This window comes from Nomascus leucogenys, chromosome 9 (genome assembly GCF_006542625.1).
Source record: "Nomascus leucogenys isolate Asia chromosome 9, Asia_NLE_v1, whole genome shotgun sequence".
NCBI classification, from domain to species: domain Eukaryota; kingdom Metazoa; phylum Chordata; class Mammalia; order Primates; family Hylobatidae; genus Nomascus; species Nomascus leucogenys.
Window position 1 is genome coordinate 91221222 of NC_044389.1, and position 22702 is coordinate 91243923.

The 22702-nt window shown below is 35.8% G+C and overlaps 1 protein-coding gene across 2 annotated transcripts in view; it reads right to left on the minus strand.

The window, feature by feature from the left end:
* The window catches only part of COL25A1 (collagen type XXV alpha 1 chain), a 503960-nt gene that overhangs the window by 137720 nt on the left and 343538 nt on the right, over positions 1 to 22702 (minus strand). The gene's annotated exons all lie outside the window — the stretch shown is intronic.

The window sequence follows — 22702 nt, forward strand, 5'->3', positions numbered from 1 at the left end:
ACGTAGCACAGCACCAAAACAACACGACATAAAACGTCACACAGACATTTCACTGGGGGACAAACAAAACAAGCACATACCTAGCGCCTCCCTTTCCTGGGGAGTTTTGCCTCATTTGATATACCATAAACAAAATTAGACACGTGAGGCCCCAAAATAAATCTTTTTTTTTTTTTTTTTTTTTTTTTTTTTTAAAGATGAAGTCTCACTCTGTTGCTCAGGCTGGAGTGCAGTGGCCTGATCTAGGCTCACTGCAACCTCCACCTCGCAGGTTCAGGGAATTCTCCTGCCTCAGCCTCCCTAGTAGCCAGGATTACGGCCGTGTGCCACCATGCCCAGCTAAGTTTTGTATTTTTAGTAGAGACGGGGTTTCATCATGTTGGCCAGGCTGGTCTCAAACTCCTGACCTCTGGTGATCCACCCGCCTCAGCCTCCCAAAGTGCTGGGATTACAGGTGTGAGCCACCACGTCCGGACTTTTTTTTTTTGAGACAGAGTCTTGCTCTGTCACCCAGGCTGGAGTGCAGTGGTGCAATCTCAGCTCACTGAAGCCTCTGCCTCCAGGGTTCAAGTGATTCTCTGTCTCAGCCTGCCCAGTAGCTGGGATTACAGGTGTGCGCCACCACACCCAGCTTATTTTTTTATTTGTAGTAGAGACTGGGTTTCACTTTGTTGGCCAGGCTGGTCTCGAACTCCTGACCTCAAGTGATCTGACTGCCTCGGCCTCCCAAATTGCTGAGATTACAGGCGTGAACCACCATGCCCAGCCAAACCAATAATTTCTTAAAGCACGAAATAGGGAAACTGAGAGCTCATTGTCATTGAGCCTGGGGCAGGTACAATGGCATCTGTGTCTACACGGTGTAAAGAGTTTGCTACATGGAGCATTTCTGGAATCTTACTTACAAAATTACAACATCTTAATTACAAAATGTTAGTACAAAATGGAGATAACTATAGACACTGTTACAAAAACCACACTGTAATTTCCCTCAATTGACATTCTGTTTACAACTCAGGACATACAATACGTGTATTAATTCTTTTTTGGACAACAACAGGGAACAAAATTTTGCCATCAGATCATACTTATTCCCCAGAATAAACACAGCACACCTCACAAAATATAGTCTTGCCACCCACATATCAAAATTTCTCTCTCCAATCATATGACGAATCTCAGATCTCTCCTGTTTCAGGAATTCATTCAGAGGTAGTGGATGAAAATCTGTCTCTTACAACATGTGTATTTCACGTCGGGGGGATTTATGGTCACACTCTGCAGTAATCACTTCTGTCACATAACTTTTCCAAAAGAACTTGACAGTTCACACAACCCCTTAATGTAGAAAAGTGGTTTTGAATTCCTTATCCAAGGAGAACAGGGAGAGATGTTTTAGACACTTGTTCTTCAATAACTTGTACTAACTCCTCCTCACAGGCGTTATCAATTGGGCAAGTCTGAGAGAGAAATTTTGCCTTTGTTCTATTTCTTTTCTAACAACATGTGAAGCTAAAGCCTTTTATTCCTTTTTTTCAAAAAAAAAAAAACACAGAACATGTTTACCATATAAATAAAATAAACAACAACCACAGCAATACATGGCCTGGGCTCTCCCTCTTCCCACCCCAATTTATCTTGTGGATATTTTAGGAAAGCCCAGGAAATTTCTACATTTTCTACATTTTTAATTTTATTAGTTTCATGAATATTTCACCCCCCACATTCCTCATATTAGAGATATGTTTTTCATTTTAAGAAAGGCAGTAAAATTAGTTTGTAGTCTGAAGACATTTCTTCAGCTCTAATGCCTTTGACTCTCAGTCTTCGGTACTACAACTTCTCAGGAAGCAAAACAGAGAAAATCTTATCTCTTTTGCCAAATCCGTTCTGATAAGGCTATTAAGTGGCTGTGTAGTTTTGAGGTGACCTATGTCCTCTTTTTCTTCTCTCTAAATACAAGTCCTTTAAATATAGATTCTGCATAAATTCAGAAATGCTACAAGTTGGAAAACAGATGTATACAATTTGCTTTTGTTTTACTATGGAATATGAGTTTAAAATGTTATTAGATGGTAATGTGCCAGCATCTTTCCATCTGTGACTCATTAGCCTTATATTACACAGTCAGAATTTTATATATAAACCTCATATTTATGTAACAAAGAACAAAAACAGATACAAACAAGAAGTCTATGAGGGATCAGAATCTTGATTAGTGGCGATAAATCATAATGTCACTCGAAAACAGGATTATCTGACAAAATAATTTTAAATTAAAAACCTTTTAGCAGCACACATGGTAGGCCTTAATATTTTGAAATCTGAATGTATAGATAAGTGACTTCTTGTACTCATCTCTGAGCATGACCAGCTTTCTATTTGATCATATTTTCAAAATGCTCACAAAAAAAGCCTTAAGTTTTATAACTCCTTAGTTTGGGTTCTAATTTTAATGAGATCTAAAGAGAGAATTGAATAGGTAATTCTCACCTCAGAAAGATCTTTTTCCTCAAACAGAATAATCTCTATTTGAGGAAGCTGATTTATATTCCTCAGTCATCTTGACTGTGAAAATGATACCAATTAGGTGTTTAGTGCTACATTTTAAAGATTTCATTAGCATGCTAGGCAAGGAATTTTTCAGGAGTCTATGTGTAGCAAAGTAAAAAGGGGACATGTGGACAGAGTCTCTTAAATTCTAACAAAAATCCCATGATTTGGGCTGCAATGTCCTAGGACCCTGTGCTTTTCAAACTGGGGTAAAAGTAACCCTCAGAGTATATGCCAGCATCCTAGAGAGTGTTTCAAAGCATTAACAAATATGGTACATCTTCCTAAAAAGTCTACTTAATTAATGGCAAATGAATTTAAACATTATTATGTAAAGCAAACATTGATATATTATAGGGTTATAGCATTCAAAATTGAATACGTTTTAAAAATTTTCACCATTTGATGGTGGTAAAAAAAATCCCATTTCACAGTGGCTGCCTCCAGATCCTAGGTAGACACTGACTCTGCTTCTTGCATGAGTTCTTTGGAGGGTTGGTTTGTAAAGTACAGGTGTTGACATCTATCCTCAGTACAGTTGTTGACACCTTATGGCTTTGTGTGGCCATACCTGCTAAGCTTCTCTAGCCGCTCATACGGAAGATATAATTTTTATTAACTATACCATTTTTTCCCCACAGTATCATTAGTCATAGTCCTTTCTAAACAAATAAAATGGACATATTTTACTTGGTTTTGCATGTCAGAAAATTTGCCTGGTACACAGATGGTTTGAGTAGGTGTGGAAAAACAAATGTGCCTCCAGAAAAATATGGAGAAAAAATCCAGGAATAAGCTGAATATTGAAATAATTTCTGCTGTTGTTGTTTTTTGAGATGGAGTCTGGCTCTGTCGCCCAGGCTGGAGTGTAGTGGCACGATCTGGGCACGCTGCAACCTCTGCCTCCCGGATTCAAGCAATTCTCCTGCCTCAGCCTCCCCAGTAGGCTGGGACTACAGGCATGCACCACCATGCCCAGCTATTTTTTGTATTTTTAGTAGAGACGGGGTTTTACCATGTTGGCCAGGCTGGTCTTGAACTCCTGACCTCAAGTGATCCGCCCACCTCAGCCTCCCAAAGTGCTGGGATTACAGGCGTGAGACACCGCACCTGGCCTGAAATAATCTGTACATATTTTCACCCCCAAATACTTTGAATTCTTAAGGAATCGGATGTATAAGAGCTGTAAAACAACCATATATAACTAATTTTTTTCCCTCCTGAGAGCATAAAGCCTCAGACGGCTTCATGAATCTTCATGACATTCTGTGAAGTCGGCAACCATCTCACAACGAATATGTTGACATCATTACAGGAAAGGCTATATCTCCCCCTTCATTACCATCTAGAAGAAACAATGCAAGCCTACCCCAAAGGGATATTGAACAAATAAATAATTCATAAGAAATGCTTCTAATTACTTAGAGGCCATACATTCAAGGTGTTATTGTCAGTTTTATTGTGTACTCAGTAATAATGAGTGCTATAAGATTACAAATAGTGAGAAAATTTTGTGCTTTCTCAAAAGTATTCAGTAAGGCAATGATAGAGCCAGAAATTCAATCCAGGTCTTCTGATTCTAAACTTTGTCATTATGCAATTTATGTGTTTATAATTTTCTTCTACCTGCTTTACAGTTTAAATATTAGAAAGCTTAAAAATTGACTAATATTCAACAATATTTAGAAAGCATTTGTTGAGCACCTTCTGTGCAACATTTACTATGCCACACTCTGGGGATTGAATGGTGAGCAAGGTCCCAAGCTCACAGGGTTTACCATCTAGTGGAGAAATAGAAATAAGCTGGCAGTTATCATACAGAGTGATAAGTATTATGGTGGAGAATTATGAGCCATAGGGATATGTGAAGTCACCTAGGGAGGCTGTAGAGAGGGCAGACCTAGGAAAGAACCCTTCAAAAGACTTAGGTTTAAGGGATGAACAGGGGAAGAGGCAACTACAAAGAAGATGAAAAGGAGTGGCTATAGAAGCAGGAGGAATGGTAATTCTCCTTACAAAAACTCTAGTCAGGCAAATGACTCAAAATGATAAATACACATACTTTACTTTGCTGTTTATTGCATCATCAATAATGCTGCCTAAATGCACATAAATGACTCATAATAAGAACAGGTTAACAATGGCCAGTGTCACTGACAATGGCTGATCATTGATCAGCACAAGGGTGTGTACCTGAGGTTGTAGGGCTATGGAGGAAAAGATAATTATCTTAATTATAAAGAATCAAGGGGCCCCAATAGCAAGTCATATTGAAAGAAAAAATGTGCATTATGCTGGGAAATGAAATCTCCAAGTTTCTCCATAATGTAAATACTATCATGATTCTGTTTGCCCAAAATACATCATGCATTACAACACGACCATTACAGTGGGCATGTGTGCAGCATAAATAGAGATAAATACTCCTCAAAGTTGATAAAATAATTTCTAGCTAAGAGAGACCAGATGGGGAAATACTATAACAGGATACAAAAATATTTAGGTAAAAGAATTGCTGCAATTTAGCAGAAACTGTTAGAAGGCTAAATTAAGAAAGAAAAGAATTTAAGAGAAGGAAATTTGCAGCTAGATCATTCCATATTGCAGTAGATGGTATAATTTATCTGTCTGAATAGAAAAATCAACTATATAAAGCTAAACAGCCAAAAGAATTTTTGAACAATCATGTATTATGAGAATTGGAGCCTGTGGAAATCCGAAGTTATAACTGATGGTAAAAGATTGCCTCATGGTAGTATTAATTATGGGAAGAATTAGCCTTCTGTAGTTGAATATAACATTTCAACTGTTTCTTTTTTATTGATACTCTAAATTCTATTCTACTATGTTTTCTCATAAATGCTAACTCTAGTCACTCCAGGAATTACCTTTTTTTGTCTATAAATGATAAGTGTAAATTTTACAAGTTATTTGAATATAATATTTTCAACTGGCTCAAAAAGTTGCTGTTTTTCTTTTTTATAGATACTCTAAATTCCATTCTACTATGTTTTATCATAAATATTAACCCTAGTCACTCCAGGAATTAACTTTTTATATGTTGATGATAAGCATAATTTTACAAGTTATTTAGAAGAGAAAGAAAACAATGCAATCTCTGTATTGACAAATGTCATTAAATACTGTAGCTACTAAAATGCTAAGTAAGTGAAGACAGCCTGCAAAAGATCTATGAATAAGAAGACGGCAGATAAACTTCAACACTGGCAAGTGCAAAGTATAAGAAAAGTGTCTAGGCTGGGCGCGGTGGCTCACACCTATAATCCCAGCACTTTGGGAGGCCGAGGCGGGCGGATCACGAGGTCAGGAAATCGAGACCATCCTGGCTAACACCGTGAAACCCCGTCTCTACTAAAAAGACAAAAAAAATAGCCAGGCGTGGTGGCGGGCGCCTGTAGTCCCAGCTGCTCGGGAGGCTAAGGCAGGAGAATGGCGTGAACCCGGGAGGCAGAGGTTGCAGTGAGCAGAGATCGCGCCACTGCACTCCAGCCTGGGGGACAGAGCAAGACTCCGTCTCAAAAAAAAAAAAAAAAAAAAAAAGAAAAGAAAAGAAAAGTGCCTAAACTACTCATATAGTGCCAAAGGCTCTACTTGCTGTATACGATCTTTTAGGGGATTCCAGGACTTGTTGTAAAGTGTTTCCTAATGACATACAGCTAAGAAAGGCCAATAGAAGATGAGACCCCACGAAAAGAGGTAGAATTCCTGAAGAAGCATTTTCCCGGTCTGAGTGAACCCGAGAAGTATAGACACAGAATATAAGGAAGAAAAATAAAACAGCCTTGCAGTCTGGGAAGATGTAGAAAAATAAAACTGTATTGATTTTATTTATATACACTCTGCTAGAACTGGATCAGAGCTATTCTCTATAAATAAACATCAAGAGAGCAGTCCTGTCTTAGGGTTTCTTAATAATAGTTAAAATAATAAATAATGACAATAGTGATGATGGTATTAATAGTGGTCAAGGCTTATATGATGCTTTCTTCGTGTGAGGTATTCTTCTAAGAGTTTTATAAATATTAACTCTTTTAATCCTCACACCAACTACTTGACAGATGAGGAATTTGAGACACGAAGAGGTGAGGGGTCTTGCCCACCCAATTGTAAGTGGCAGAGCCAACAGTCACCCCTTGGCCACCTGCTCCAGTGTCAACCATCTTAACCAGCATATTCTCCATAAATTTTTCTTTTTCTTTTTCTTTTTTCTTTTTTTTTTTTTTTTTTTTGAGACTGAGTCTCACTCTGTCACCCAGGCTGGAGTGCAGTGGCACAATCTCGGCTCACTGCAACCTCTACCTCCTGGGTTCAAGCAATTCTCCTGCCTCAGCCTCTCAAGTAGCTGGGACTACAGCTACACCCAGCTAATTTTTTTTGCATTTTTAGTAGAGACGGGGTTTCACCATGTTGACCAGGATGGTCTCGATCTCTTGACCTCGTGATCTGCCCACCTCAGCCTCCCAAAGTGCTAGGATTACAGGCATGAGCCACTGCACCCAGCCTCATATCTTCCATAAATTTTTCATAGTCTCTGAATTTCATTTCCACTTATTCATTTATTCAATAAGAATTTAACACAATCACACAATGACCAAGGCAATATTTGGACATTGGGATTAGAGTGGTAAACAAGATAGACCTTATACCAGGCCTTATGGAGCTTAGAATGTATGAAGGCAGGCAGACATGAAACAAACAACTTCAAATGTGGCTGGGATCAATTTTGCTAACATTTATCCATGCTCTTTTTCTCTTGTATTTTTTCATTTCCTCCCCACTCCTGCATCAAGCTCTTAGATGACCCTTTGCTTAGGGTCTCGGAGGCATGAGGAGGCAGAGTGCAAGACATAACTTGTCTACCAACATTTCTAGAAATGAAAAATACCTAGAAAGACACTCCACCAAACTAGAAGTGAGGAAAGAGATCTGTAGTCTCCGAGAGCAGAGAGGGACCTAAGTTCTGCTTCCCAGCAGCACTTCCAGGAAAGCAACACCACAAAGAAATGGCCATGTGACATGTCAGATAGACATGTGTGGGCAACCGTGCAAAGGATTCCCCTGCCTGAAGCACTGCACAGAAGTAGCAGAAAGATTCCCATGCCCCACAGATGCAGTCGTGACACACCAGGAGACCCTTGTGGCTAGCCACTCTCAAAGGTCAACAATAGCTTTCCTTCCTGATACTTCCACCTAGATGAACACTGGAAAAAAAATAGAAAATATATTTTCCTTTTCTAAAGACATATTGAATCAACACTTGGTATACAGAGATTAGGTTCTATTTTAGGAACTCTCCCTTGAGACGCAGACTCTGTTCTTCAATTTGGGCAAGGTCAGGATAAGGGCAATGGCAAAGGGTTGTAAGGATTCCTGTGGGAGGTCAGATTGATGAGAACAAGAGAGATGAACTAAAACATGCATTCCTTCGTGTGACACACATCTCTGGAATACATGCTATACACCAAGTACAGTGAAAGAAGCTGCAGGGTTTCAAATCTAATGGGGGAGAGGGAATTGTCATATGAATGTCAATCCACATGGAAAATGTGTTAAATTAGTGCTCTGGTTAGAGGAGCAGGCAGTACCTAAGCTTATTCTGTCTGAGGACTGGAGTAAGACTCCCACAAAGGTAGAAATTCAGACACGTGAAGATGATTAGGACCCTGGTATTTCAGTGAAGCGTGGACTGGAGGCCTCTGAAAGAAGGTATTCCAGTCTGTAGCACAGTGAACAAAGGAGAAGGAACACTCAGGAAATTCTGGTAAGGTGAGTTTGGCTGTGGTGCAGCACACACATTTTAGAGAAATGCCTGGAAAAATTGATAGGGCACAGATGTGGGAGGTCTTAAAAGAAGCTTCAAGACGGAAGTAGTGGAAAGCCATGAAGGTTTTTACACAATGAAGGTGCCATGCCATGTGAGTACGAGGAAGACAATTCTGACAAAAGTAAAGAACAGATTAAAAGCCAAGATACGGTTCATGATCCTTCATCTGCAGTTCCAAAATCCAAAGTCTCTGAAGATAAATAGTTTTTCATTTTTAGAAAAATTTTTTTCTTTTTTTTTTTTGAGATGGTGTCTTGCTCTGTCATGGAGGCTGGAGTGCAGTGGCGCTATCTCGGTTCACTGCAACCTCCACCTCCCAGATTCAAGCGATTCTCCTGCCTCAGCCTCCCAAATAGCTGGGACTACAGGTGCCCACCACCATGCCGGGCAAATTTTTGTATTTTTAGTAGAGATGGGATTTCACCATGCTGGCCAGGCAGGTCTCAAACTCCTGATCTCAGGTGATCCACACACCTTGGCCTCCTAAAGTGTTGGGATTACAGGTATGAGTCACCACGCCCAGCCAAAATATTTTTTCTTAAGTTTTAAAGTTTTTCCTGCTTTCAGGAAACTTATGTGATGGCAAAAACTTACTTGAACAGATGTAAGGCTATTTATGCTCGTTAATAATCCTTCTAAGTGTGAATATGCATATGTTTCACTGCAGAATTTGATGGTTTGATTACAGGGTGTCTCAGGCCCCTAAGGGTGTCAGACAATATGCATAGCATGAACTAAATTAACTTTCTGATTCCTAAAAACCCTAAGTTCTGAAACACACTTGACTAATAAGAGTTTTAAGAAGGGATTGTGAGCCTAGTTCAAAATTAATGACAAAGAGCTCTTTAGCAGAACTAAAGATTATAGAAAAAGTGGTAAGTTTTGAATTTAAGGAAATGAATGTGGGTTTGAACAATAAAATGTATTAATTATAGACAAGTCTAAAAAATGCCTTGTCTCAATATATGGCAATCTGCATTATACATTATAATTTATACCAGTTTGTAGTAATTGAAAATAAATCTACTTTTATGATTTCAGTGTTACATATTAATGAGAACTAGTATGATCAATTATCTGGTATACATCTTTTAATTAATTGCTTTAATGAATAAATAAGCACATTTATAACTAGCATCTGTTTTGCAAATAAGCAAAAAAAAAACTGTGAAAATTTTGTCTTTTTATGAAATGAAAAAAATTCTCCAGAAGTCCTGTTTAGAAAGTCAATTTGTCAAACATTGCATAAAAATCTGCTTAAATCTCCCTGTGGAAACAAAAATGGTGCAAAAGCAGGCTTGAATTCAGCCTCATATGAATTTCATGCAATATGCCTTTGAAATACAAATTTTGAATTGTGGAGCTCAAATTACAGTTTTTTAATTCTCAAAAAGTCTTCTAAGATGGTGCAGTATAAAAATAGCATGCATACAATAATATTTTGGAACTACGTTTCTATAAAACCTAGGGTGCTCTTCAGTTGAGGTTGCCAGGTCAAGGACTCATCTCAACTTGAATATATCCTATCCATTTTCTGAAAGGAAACAGTCTACATCTGGGAGAGGAGGCACAGCATGGATCAGGAAAGAAGATCAGTAGCTGACAGAGCACCTGACACTAAAGGGAAAACAGGCATTTCTTCAGTAGCCTGTGAGAAAAACTCAACTTTCTTTTTTTTTTTGCATGTCTCATGCTGGGAGAGAAAGCATTAAGTGTCCTGCCATTCTCTGGAAACTCTATTTAGTACTCTGGTTTAATGAGTATTTGCTAAACACCCTTTGTTTGATATTAGATTGAGTTGACTCTAAAATTCCTTGGGCATGCACCCTGAATGGCAGCCTCTTTCCTATTCATGGAAGAAGTAGATGGCTAAAATGGACGGAACGTCATCCTGTACTTCCTTGTATACCTCTGAAGTTCAACATCCACCCTAAATAAGGTTTAGCCCAGAGCAAATACCTGACAGCTCTCTGGGATAACTGAACTCTTCAAAAGTGACCTTAGCAACAAAAAGATAATGGAGTGCTTGGAACAGTAGAGCAGAGAGTAACGTTATTTGCAATGGTACTCTTCTAGGTGCCTTTCTGTACTAGTTCATCTGGTCCTATTCTCCAACATTCTCCTTTAGTTCAAATCCTCATTTTGTAGTGTTTTCTCAGGGTCTGTTCAATTATACAAAAGTAAAATAGAGTCTGTTGCTTGAGGGCATCCATGAACTCTGCCTGTTTCCCAAAGAGGCTAACATATTTATTGCAATTTAGGACATGTTTGAACATCCTGTAATTATTTTTATATTTGATGTCACTTGTACATATGGAGTAAACTGAAATGACTATAAGAACTTGGCAGATAATATAAATAAAGAAGCAGGTTTAAGACAAAAGGAAGTTGGGAGACTTGGCTGAATAGAAGAGTGAAGCTGGGGCTGAAAGGAAACAATAACATCCCTTGATTTTTGCAACAGATGAAAGCAGACCTAGTGTGGCTACATCTTCACCTGCTCCATGAGAAACCAGAAATGAAAGTCTTTTTTTAAGAAAAAAATAAATGCTTCAGATTTTAATGTTTGTTAACAATTCAAATTTAGTTTACATATTTTATATTCCAAATGAAAATACATTTGGTAGTAGGATTTGTCTCACAGATCACCAGTTAAAGATCTCTGATTTAGTGTTTTTGAGTGGTGAAATACAAACAAAACAACTGTAGGACTTTGTCTCATAGCACACTTAGCCCAGCTGATAGAACTTTATTTTGTTGCATTAGCATTTGAGGAAAGGGTTACTGGTTCTTATTGTATCAATTACACATTGTAATTCAGAGCACTGATTCTTAAATCACAAAAATGTCAAAATATGATTGTTATACACTATCTCTAGCAGGAATAAGAACAGAACAAGGTATAATTCCTTTTTGAAAAGGACGTAGCTACATCCCATAGTGATTAATTCATTTGGGAGGAGTCCCATGATTTGCTGTTAATGAAAGAGGCTGTTGTAACCTACATGAGAATTATGGTTTCTCTGGGAATGTCAAAACCGAATTTCCTGACTTCTGTGAAATTAAATCTAAACTTTAGAATGACATAAATACTGAAAAATCATAAAATAAACTTTCTACTTTTTGGTTTTAATTTCCTAGTTGTGGTTGATAATGTTGTTATTTAATGAAATGCAGTAGATTTTTTATATTAAATAGTGTATCACATGCTATCATGTTTATTATATTTAATTCTTAAAAGTGATATTTATTTGCACATATAATTTACCTGAAATAACTACACTGATAATATTCATATTTAACCTCAAAAGTCTTTTATACTTCCAAATCTCAAGTACTTTTATGCTTCCAAATTTAGATAATAATAAGGCAGACAAAAATGTCAAGAGTAAAGATTAGATTGTCTTCGTTACTGAAAATGAGGGCTCAAAATATGCCTCAGGTGCAATTTTGAATAGGAACAATTCTTTCTTTATTTAAATGTACTTAATATTCCATTTATCAAAGAAAATTGTCCATATATAACAGAAAAAAAGATTTTCTCTTTTTATGGTTACATGAATTAATTCAAAGTGAACCATGGTCTTTCAACTTAGTAAATTTTAAATGATATATATGCATTATTTGCTATTAAATAAAAGAGAAAAAAAGAGAATGACCATGCTCTGGGTTTGAAAGCATAACTGATCAAGACCAAGGAAAAAACTTTCTCTGATGTTTTAAAATATCTAAAAGCAATAGCCCAATTTACAAACTACAGATGTATGTTATAAATCTTTTTTTTAAAATGGGTCTTCGATTTCAATACCCATAGGAATAAAGTTTATGTTTTAAAAACCAGGTGGCATCTGGGATACCCAGATAAGTGACCAGTTCTATCACCTCATTAGCTACAAGTTTTATGACTCACATATGTGGCTAAAAAATTACAAGATGTATGTCTGTCATGTCATTATTGAAATTGAATTGCTTATTTTCACATAAGGGACTGTCAATCATTCTACTTGGGTGATACGGGATTTTAGCAAGTAAGAAACATGAAAGAGAGTAAGAAGAAGTTACTATTTTATAGCTCTGGGATGAAGCTTCATAACATTATAAAAAGTTGAGATTAAGCTTCATAAACTTTAATTGTGCAATTGTCCATGTTTCTTGACTTGTGAAATGTTGGGGAAGTTAATGTTGGAAAAGTGGCACAAAACAAATTTGACTAAGAAAAAGAAGATTTTTCAAGAGAAATGCGAGTCAACTTTTGTACAAGGCATAATTATCCAATTTGTGAATTACTAAGGGCCTAATAATTCACAAATTGCAGAGTGGACTTCCCTTCCCCTCTCCTATTCTTTGTAGGATTTCCTTCTTTATGAATATCTTAATTACAAATAAGGAAGGAAATAAAAAAGGAAGTGAAAGTCAATCCAAGGATTAACGCAGAAGAGTAGCATGGAACATTATGATCTGTGTCGGGGCACTTAGGCCCCATGAAGACTGGGAGGAATTTCTAAGGGCAACAAAAAGAGCATATTCAGTTAGATTCAGACAGAGAAGCATAATAAAATAATAGATCTATTTTTTTCAGTCAACTGAGAATAAAATGTGAATAGTTGGTAGAAGAAAGCAGTAGCAACCAGTTCCTATTTAGCTTCTAATTCTCTGTCAAACAGAAAAAAAATAGAGTTGTTTGAATTAAACATTGCCACAGATACTGGTGTATTAAATGCCAAGAAAAGTGAAGAGATTACTAATGAAAACTTTGGAAATATAAATGTGTTTTAGCCTGAATAAACAGCTTTCAAAATACTGAGCATTTGCCAAAAAAAATTATTCAACCATTCATATCATTTTTTCGGGAACTGTGAAAAGTGCAAGAAGAAATAGAAGAGAGAAAAAGGTAGCTCTGTGAAGTATAGACAGATTGCTAAAATTTGTATTGACCTAAGTTAAGATGAAAATATATTATTAAAAGGATTGTTGGTGAAAATTTATAACAGAATACTAACTTTACTTCCTTTTTTTAAAAGGGTTATTAGTAGGTGGGTGCACATATATAACTGGATTTCAGTAAGTGGTATGCCAAGGTTTCTTATATTATCCTTAGATTCTATATTGAGAAATCTGAACCGAAAATCAATGAAAAGAATGGATTTATAACTACTTGAACAATCTACACAGATAATAATACTTAACCAGTCACACAGTTCAGGACCTCAGGACTAATCCATTCAATATATGTTATTTTTGTTCGTTTTTTTTGAGACAGAATTTTGCTCTTGTCTCCCAGACTGGAGTGCAATGGTGCAATCTTGGCTCACTGCAAACTCCGCCTCCCAGGTTCAAGCGATTCTCCTGCCTCAGCCTCCCGAGTAGCTGGGATTAAAGGTGTGTGCCACCGCGCCCAGCTAATTTTTGTATTTTTAGTAGAGACGGGGTTTCACCATGTTGGCCAGGCTGGTCTCGAACTCCTGACCTCAGGTGATCCACCTGCTTCAGCCTCCCAAAGTGCTGGGATTACAGGCATGAGCCACCACACCCGGCCTCAATACATGTATTAATGAATCAGTCTTCTCAAACTTTGGGTGTGGGAATGATTTTTGTCTCTACATGAATGTCTTGTTTCTACATCTACATCTCAAATCTGCAGGAAATGGGAAAGAAGAAGAGACATAATGTTTGTTGGATTGCAGAATCAGAATCCACAGGGGACCCCAACAGGATGGAATGATGAGAGTAGTATACTAACATGGAATAAAAGAAAGTAATGGTGTGTGAATCCAATAAACAAGTTACATAAATACATGATTGAAGAGCCAACAGTAACAGTAAAAAAAAAAATTTTAGAATTTAAGTCGATAAATTTATACATTAATATATGATATGGCTGCCAATGTTATTTCAAGCTCATCTAATTCCAGACTGTATTAACATAAACAGACACATACACAGGTAGGTTTTATCCCAAACACATTTATCCAGGCCCACCTGGATAAATGTGTTTGCTTTCTACCATTATCCTTTAAGGAGGACATAGGAGCATGAATAGAGAACCAGGACAGTAAGAGGGGAAAAACTGTTCACATGAGGACTGGATGAAGAAGATGGGGTTGGAGCAGGAGAAGATGAGATCGGACGTGAGAGGTATTTTAAACAGGCTGAAAACTGAAGGGAGAGCACAGAGCAGAACCACCACCACCACATGGTGTATTCAGTTTAGGCTGGGCCATCACTGTCAAAGAATGTAACCAATAATGGAAGAGCTTTAAGGTTCATTTCACTCATGAGCTTCAGTGTTTCTATAAACCACTGAAGGACAGTCATGTGGAAGAATAATTAGTTCAGAAGACAGGACTGAAACTAAATGTATAGGAAGTAGAGAATGGTAGATATTGATTCAAAAGAAGGAACAATAAATATTTCTTGAATGAATGATTGAATTACTTTGTAATCTTAGAACTGTCTATGATTAGAATAGTCTGCTTTTTAAAAGAGTGAGTTCCTTGTCACTGAAAATGTTTGAATAAAACTCAGCCTAGGACATCCTATAGAAGTTTTTAGGCAATTAGCTGGCAGGGCCAATTGTCTAAATGAGTGAAGTGGGTTTGTTTTGCAGTTATAAGAAAAAGTTTGATGAGGCAGCAAGTGAATTTCTCTTATCCATATTATCTTCCCCCTCATCACTCTTTTAAAATAGGACAACTAACATTTACCTAGAAAGCCTTTCTGGCATTGTCAAACCATTTTTCCTTCTAATAAAAAGCAAAATGTGACCTCCTATATTACCCAATAGTTTAAAACACTGTAAGAAAAAAAATTCAGATGCATTCAACTCTTTCCCATAAAAGGAAATATAATCTACCATATAGGATTCTATTTATGTTATCTTTTTTATTTTTTAACCTTTGGACCATCTCATTAAATTCTATATTTATTGCACTCAGATAAATTAACTTTCAATTTATTTTTATATCAAGGTGGACACAAAGAAAAAAGAATCAAATAATCCTGACCCAAATTAGTTCTTCCTCTTTAAGATTTGTCAATACAACCATAAGGGGCAACTCCAAACAATTCATGATCTTGTTCCTCTTTGGTGCCTCAACAGAGCAATTTTGTTAGAAATATTTATAAGGGAAAATGTTCCATTAACCCAACTGTACAAAGAAAACCCAGAAAATATATATAATAACTTAAAACATGGGTGTTTCTAGAAGTATCCGGACTAGTATTATAAATGAAATTATTTGGGTCCAACAATGAAAACATGCAACTAAATATGATGTGATTCTAAATATCTATGAACTTTGGCTATGACCTATATAAGATATCTAAGCTAGATCATCTTAGGTAATAAACCAACATTTTTTTAAAAAAACCTCTAGGAAATTCTGAAATTTAGAGTCCCATTTTTCCTTAAAGGAGTGACTCTGAAATTCCCCCCTTCAAAGTCTCCTATGTTTCTAATTTTAAACATATGCAATTAAAAGACTAAAATTCATCTTTTTAACATTATTTACATGTTACTTAATGATAGTTATTCTATCTACAACTGTGCTAACTTTCTAAAAATTCTGTTATTCTATAATTTATATTTTAAACAAAAAAATCTTGAAGATAACATAAATTCTGTTGGAATCTTGATGTAAAACTACCAAGTTTAAACTATACTAATTTTAATCTTTGAGCAGACTGGTATACTAATAAAAATTCTACACTACCACAGACTGAAAACCACAAGTACAAAAATAATTCTATATACTTTTAAAATAAACAGTATGTAAATTATGTTAAAGGCACTATTATAGCCTTTTTTTTCTAGAAAGTAAATGATTCATAATTAATTGTTTTGTGATCTATGTGTTTGTATATTTTGATGGACTCTGTCATCATAATATCAAAAGCAAAATCATCTTAACATCTAATCCAGGTATTGCAAACTCCAATGCCAACAGAAACTGCACACATATGTAAGTAAATGGAACAGGTTGGGTGTCACTGGGGATAATCCAAAATGCATGTCCTACCTAAAGCAGACAGACTCCATTCACCTTCAGCCAACCTTCCTTATAAAGGAATGTAAACTCAATGGTGCCAACTTTTTAAATTTCTCAAGAGAAAGTTTTAAGTAAGATTTATATGAAATTGCCCAATATTAGCAACTAATCTGAGAAAGAAAAATGAAATGTATCTACTACCAAAATCTGGTTCACAGGCTACCAGTTTGTAGCCTCTAATCTGCTCCTTTATGAATTACTAATTTAAAATACAGAAGGAAGATTGCACCAAATAGTGAACACATTCCAATAATAGGAAAAAATAAAGACATTGAATTCCTTTTCCCCACTACAACCAAAGGTGTTAGTCTCTACCCTAAAAAGAAATTCCATATAAGTTGTGGCAGTTTCTCAAACTACAACCCTGTTGGCACATGCCATTACATTTGACACATTCTAAAAATCTTGACTTATTGTAACAGTTATAATATAAAATTCTGGGTAGATACAATGACTCAAACTTTGCATTCTTCTCTGACACATTTTATTAGAAGTACATGGCTCCAAAGTGGAAGTAATACCACAGACCAGTATAGAGTTACAGCATTAACATTCAACATTGTACTGGTGACATAGCAAGCTTTCTGCAATTCAATTTTGTTTGACTTTTCTGCCTAAAGATGTAAAATGAAGGGTGAAGTTGTAAATCTCTACATTAGCTTTCTGAACAAATCCAAAAAGTCTAATAGATCTCCAGATATTCCCATCTTCCTGAAACTCCTCAAAATTCATTTCCTTTTATAAAATTTTTGAATAATTGCAAATGACTACTAAACAAAAGGTTGCAAGACTGAAAAGTGATTTTGTGCTGAACAAAAAAGGCAACAAAAATAGAATGGCTTTAAAATGTTGTATTCTAGAGTTTCCTAATATAGAAGATCCTTTAGAAAATTCACTTTGTCAGCATAGAAATAATGTGTTTATCTATGCCAGAAAATGAAATCACGTGTGTAGTGGGGTAAAGCTCTTAACGTAAACATAGTAGTTATCTATTTGGCAGAAAAAGAAAAAGAGATTGTTCAAAGACAACATATTCCTTACTATTCTTTTCATCATCAAAATTATAGTGATTGTCAAATATATTACACATTTTTTAAACAGCAAAGATATACCACCAAAGAAATGTAAAAACATTAATAAAAATGGTTAAATTGTAGCTAGTGGCTTTCTACCATATCATGCATATAAGCCATGTTAGCAAAGACAAAATACAGTAATTTTTGATGTTCAAAACATGAGATAAAACTATGCCAGTGGTTTAAAATCTTTCCAATGCTATGTTCTCAAAGCACAGTTCAGTAGGATAAAAAATGAACTGAGGATAGGGAAGAATCAAGGCTGAAAAATTACAAAGTGCTGCTATAACTTCTGTTAAATTCAAGGACTACGTTAGAGCCCCCTTTATATCTAAAAGTTTACATTCCTAAAAGGAAGCTTTGGTGCTGGCATTCTAGAACCATCTTCTTCAACCACTACAAAATAGAAAGAAAAGATATATCTAAGAAAAGTCATCTGTCTCCTGAATTAGTCTCCAAGTTTTCTCTAAAATTGAAGTCAAGGTAAATCTTTGCTTTTCAAGATTATCTCGAAAACATGTGTGACTTTATTTGGGAGTCAGAGCCAGTCTTTGATGTGATCATCAAGAACTTCCACTGTGCTTGCTTCCAACTCACTTTGCAAAGAAATATTAAAAATGATTTCCTTGCATGTTAAGGTATGCAAGCAGAAGCCTCTAGCACTAAATTATGGTTAATTTACATTCTCTTTAATCCTGAAATGCTACACTGAATAGAAAAATACTTTTTAAAAAACAATTAATTAGAAGATGAGGAACTTAATAATTTTTGTGCAAAAAGCTAAGGAAGATATATCAAGTTAATCTAAAAAGCTTCATAAGTTGCTTTGAACATTTACCTATCTTTTCTTAACAGGAATTAGAGTATAAACAAGAATAGGTTCACATTTGTGCATGTTTAGATCTTGTATATGTGGAGAATCTGTATTTATGGACAACTCTGCTTCATAAAGACATTATTGGTGAGTGTAATTATGAGTAAGTATTCACACACAGAGATGTGTATATAAAATATACCTAGAGATAGACTAATTCCTGTCAGTGAGAACTGAAATATGTTCACACACTAGCATATGGAATGAGATACAGTACGATATTTTAAACAACTGGCTATAAAAGGCAAGTGTTTGATAATCCTTAATATAAGAAGTAATTCATAAATCTTGCAAAAGACAATCCAAAATGTATTATTTTGATTGTCTCTCGCAAGATTTGCCACTTAGTTTTCAGTCGCATATGATTACAGCATATGCAACTTCAAACTAAGGCACATCTCAGAAGGTTCTCCTGTTCTGTTCTCCTGTTCTGTTCTGTTCTGTTCTGTTCTGTTCTGTTCTGTTCTGTTCTGTTCTGTTCTGTTCTGTTCTGTTCTGTTCTGTTCTGTTCTGTTCTGTTCTGTTCTGTTCTGTTCTGTTCTGTTCTGTGTTTGGGCATCACTCCCTCAGTCACTTCCTTCATTCTGTACTTCCTACCTCACCAGTGGAAGAATTTCCCTTTAGCAGTCCCAGAAATATCACAAAGTGATCGCTTCCTCTCAATGATGACAAGGTCAAGATTTTGGCAAGAAATTTCAAGATTGGGCCATAATTTAAATAGCCTAGCTAAGTAAATTAACTCAGCCTCTAAAAATGATAAGCCTGATGAAAGGCCAAAGGAATAAAAATATTTTTGAAAACAGTTGAATGTATTCTTAATTAAAAATTTGATTGTATCTCCCTTAGATTTTTCTTCCCCTGCCAATAAACAGCATATTCAGGCTGACATGTTCTTTTGAAGACATGGCAAATGAGACAGAAATTACCACCTGTTGTTCTCTTGCCCTTCCTAATGCTAGAGTTAGTTCCTGCCATTTCCCGTTGCATCCCACAGGCTTCAAGCCAGGACAGCACTCTCACTCTGCCACGGCAATTTCTCTCTCTTTTTGTTTTCCCACCACCATTTCTCTACCTTAATTCTCTCTTTTTTTTTTTTTTTTTTTTTTTTTGAGACGGAGTCTCGCTCTGACGCCCAGGCGGGAGTGCAGTGGTGGGATCTCGACTCACTGCAACCTCCACCTCCTGGGTTCAAGCGATTCTCCTGCCTCAGCCTCCCAAGTAGCTGGGACTACAGGCGCTAGGCCCATCTAGTTTTTGTATTTTTAGTAGATACAGTGTTTCACCATGTTGTCCAGGATGGTCTTGATCTCCCGACCTCATGATCCACCCACCTCGGCCTCCCAAAGTTCTGGGATTACAGGTGTGGGCCACCGTGCCCGGCCCTTAATTCTTAATTATAAGGAATTACTTTGGGCCTGAAGCTGACTAAAATACCTGTACTGAAAAGAGTATCCTATGTAACCAGTTTTTTGATGGTTTGGAATGCTACACTGGAGGTTTTTGGTACTACCTTTCCATCATTGACTCTTTTGACAACCAGATTCACGCTAAATTCACAAGCTTGTAAAGCATGATAAGAATGCCCGGAAGTATGTGGAAGTTGTGGAAGTACGTGGAAGTATGTGGAACTGTAAAACCAATAGTGTTATTATTATTATGATGATTACTATTTGTCTCTCTATGTTTGTGTTAAATAATTCATTTGTGCTAATAAAACCCACTAGTGATCAATAAAGACTTCTCTGAATATCAACGTTTTTCAAGCAAAGTTTAACTGGCTTCTAAGAGATGAAAAGCAAAGCTTCCTCACTCCCCCAAAGTCACTGTAGAATTACATTTGAAGTAGGGCCTTGGAACTGACATCCTTTTCCTACAAAGCCAGTCTTGTTTGCCAGTTGTGATTTACAGGCTGTGTCTGCTACAGGGGGCTGCTGGACACATTAGTGCAGGTATGCTTATGAAAGGATGCTGCTGTCTGGGATTAAATGACTTTCCAGAGACCCAACTCGTTCAGACCTACAGGAACTGTTCACCCTGAACATGATCTGTCAATGCATAAGCCATTATTCCACCCATTCTGAAGGGAAGAATCAAAAATATAATCCTGCCCTCCAGTCTCTTCTGTAAATCGTGATGCATCATTAAAATCTGCTGTTTTATACTTTCTTGACTTCTATTTGGTTAATTCACTTCAAATATTTCCAGTTGCAACCATAATTCTACATTTGGGGGTGATATAAAAATAGTGGTGGTAATAATGTTCAATTTTGTTAGTATAAATTGTTTATAAATTGCTGTATTTTCTATCCACAATATGTTCATTATTCATAGGTATTACCAGCTAAAGTACAAATTGGATTTTTTTTTGTCCATTTCAAATACAGGTTTTAGTAGATTTACTAAAAGCCTTACATTCTCTATACGATATCGAAAGTCACCAACCCCAAATCGACCTTCACATTTTTAGCATATGCTTCCATTGTAGGCATTAGTGCAACTCATAGCTCTACATTACATGAATTAATAAATCTAAAAATCTTATATTTGGATTCAAGTAAAAAATAGGCTTGCTTAAATATAAGACAAAGAATAAAACCTTCTCTATAGTTTCATGTTTGAGAGAGGATTATTAATATATTACTTATCAAGGAAGTCTTTACATTATTTAACCAATATTTTATGAAAAACAGCACTTGTAAAAATCCAAACAAAAGAAATATAAATGGAATAATAATGGAATAATATTAAATATATATACACAAATATATTTGCTTTCAATTAAAATATGTCATTCTACTTAATTTCAAGAAAAATATGAAATAGTGCCCCTAAGCCTGAAAAGATAAGGCATACATCCAGAGATATATGTCACATGAAAAGGTAAGAATAATCCTTGCAGCTTACATAAACAATGAGCACAAAAGTATGGACAAATGAAATCTCTTTACTCCATAGGTAAATAATTATTTCCATATCATAATAAATAATGTAAGTAATTTAATTAAATAATGTAAATAATTTAAATTAATAAATCAATAAATTAAATACTAAAATTAATTAAAATAATTAAATAATGTAAATAATCAAATAATTATTTATATATGATGGTCACTGTACTCGAAGGACAAAAAGGAAATCCAATGGTTATTTAAACTGGTTGGTATCATCTTCCAGAATTTCTTGTCAGAGGATGTGCTTAGGATTGGATTTTGGCTTTGGTTTTGATTTTAATATCTCTGTGGTCATAAATATAATTTTCAGTTAAAGGCTCACATCTCAGGCATTCCACTACTATACTATTTTATAAATATGAGCATTTTGCAAAGTGTTTCTTCTTACTTTCATATATTTTGCGTAAAAGTTTACTCAACTGAATTACTATATCTATTCAGCAGGGATAGATTTACTTACATAATCTTTTACATTAAAGACATATATACAAGATTTAAAGTGACATAATATAGGTAGAGCCATTATTCCTCATCCTTTCCAAATCTCTCTTTTTTTCATATTTGATGAGCCCAGCCATTCAACCACTAACTCTGAGATAAAGTTTACAACACTGAATTCCAAGGAAATATCATCAACACATCTACCATTGTTTGTAAAAAATAATTTATTTTCTAAATTGACTCATATTAGGACAAATTTACAAATATACCTAGGTTCAATTCAATGCAACAACTTTTTGGTGGTTTGAAGTATGACAGAGAACACTCAAAAGAGAACTCTGATTAGAAACTATGATAAGAACATTTGCAAATCTTAATGAGCTTACTGTTTCCATGCCAGCTTCTGAATCTGGAAAGTGTTAAAATAATTTTCTCATAATTTATTTCTTTCCATTGTGTTATATCCATTCCCTTTTCTCAGGCAATACATTCAGTACCCAATGAGTAGTATATTCATTAAGGCGACAGAGAAAGGCAAGGGTTAAACAAATAAGAACATCAAATTAATATCCAGGCCTAAATGTTTTAGCAGAGCCAAAAAATCTGTTTAATCATTCAAGTCAACAAAGGTTAAGATAATAAAATAAACTTCTAAATGCTTTCCTTTTCTGGAACTTAATCTGTCTTGCCAAAGATGTTTTTAAGATGCTATCAGTTTTGCATAGTCCCAGCTGTTACGAAAATTTACTCGAATACACTAGGAGGAGAAAGGAATTTTATGAAAATAGTGAAGCAGAGCTCCTGGGTGGCTTTATTCAAACTGTGAGAGCTTAGGACTCATTTAAAACCAGCTGTTGGCTGATGATGTCGAGACCAATAACCACTAAATCTCCTATTTATCAGGACTCTGTGTT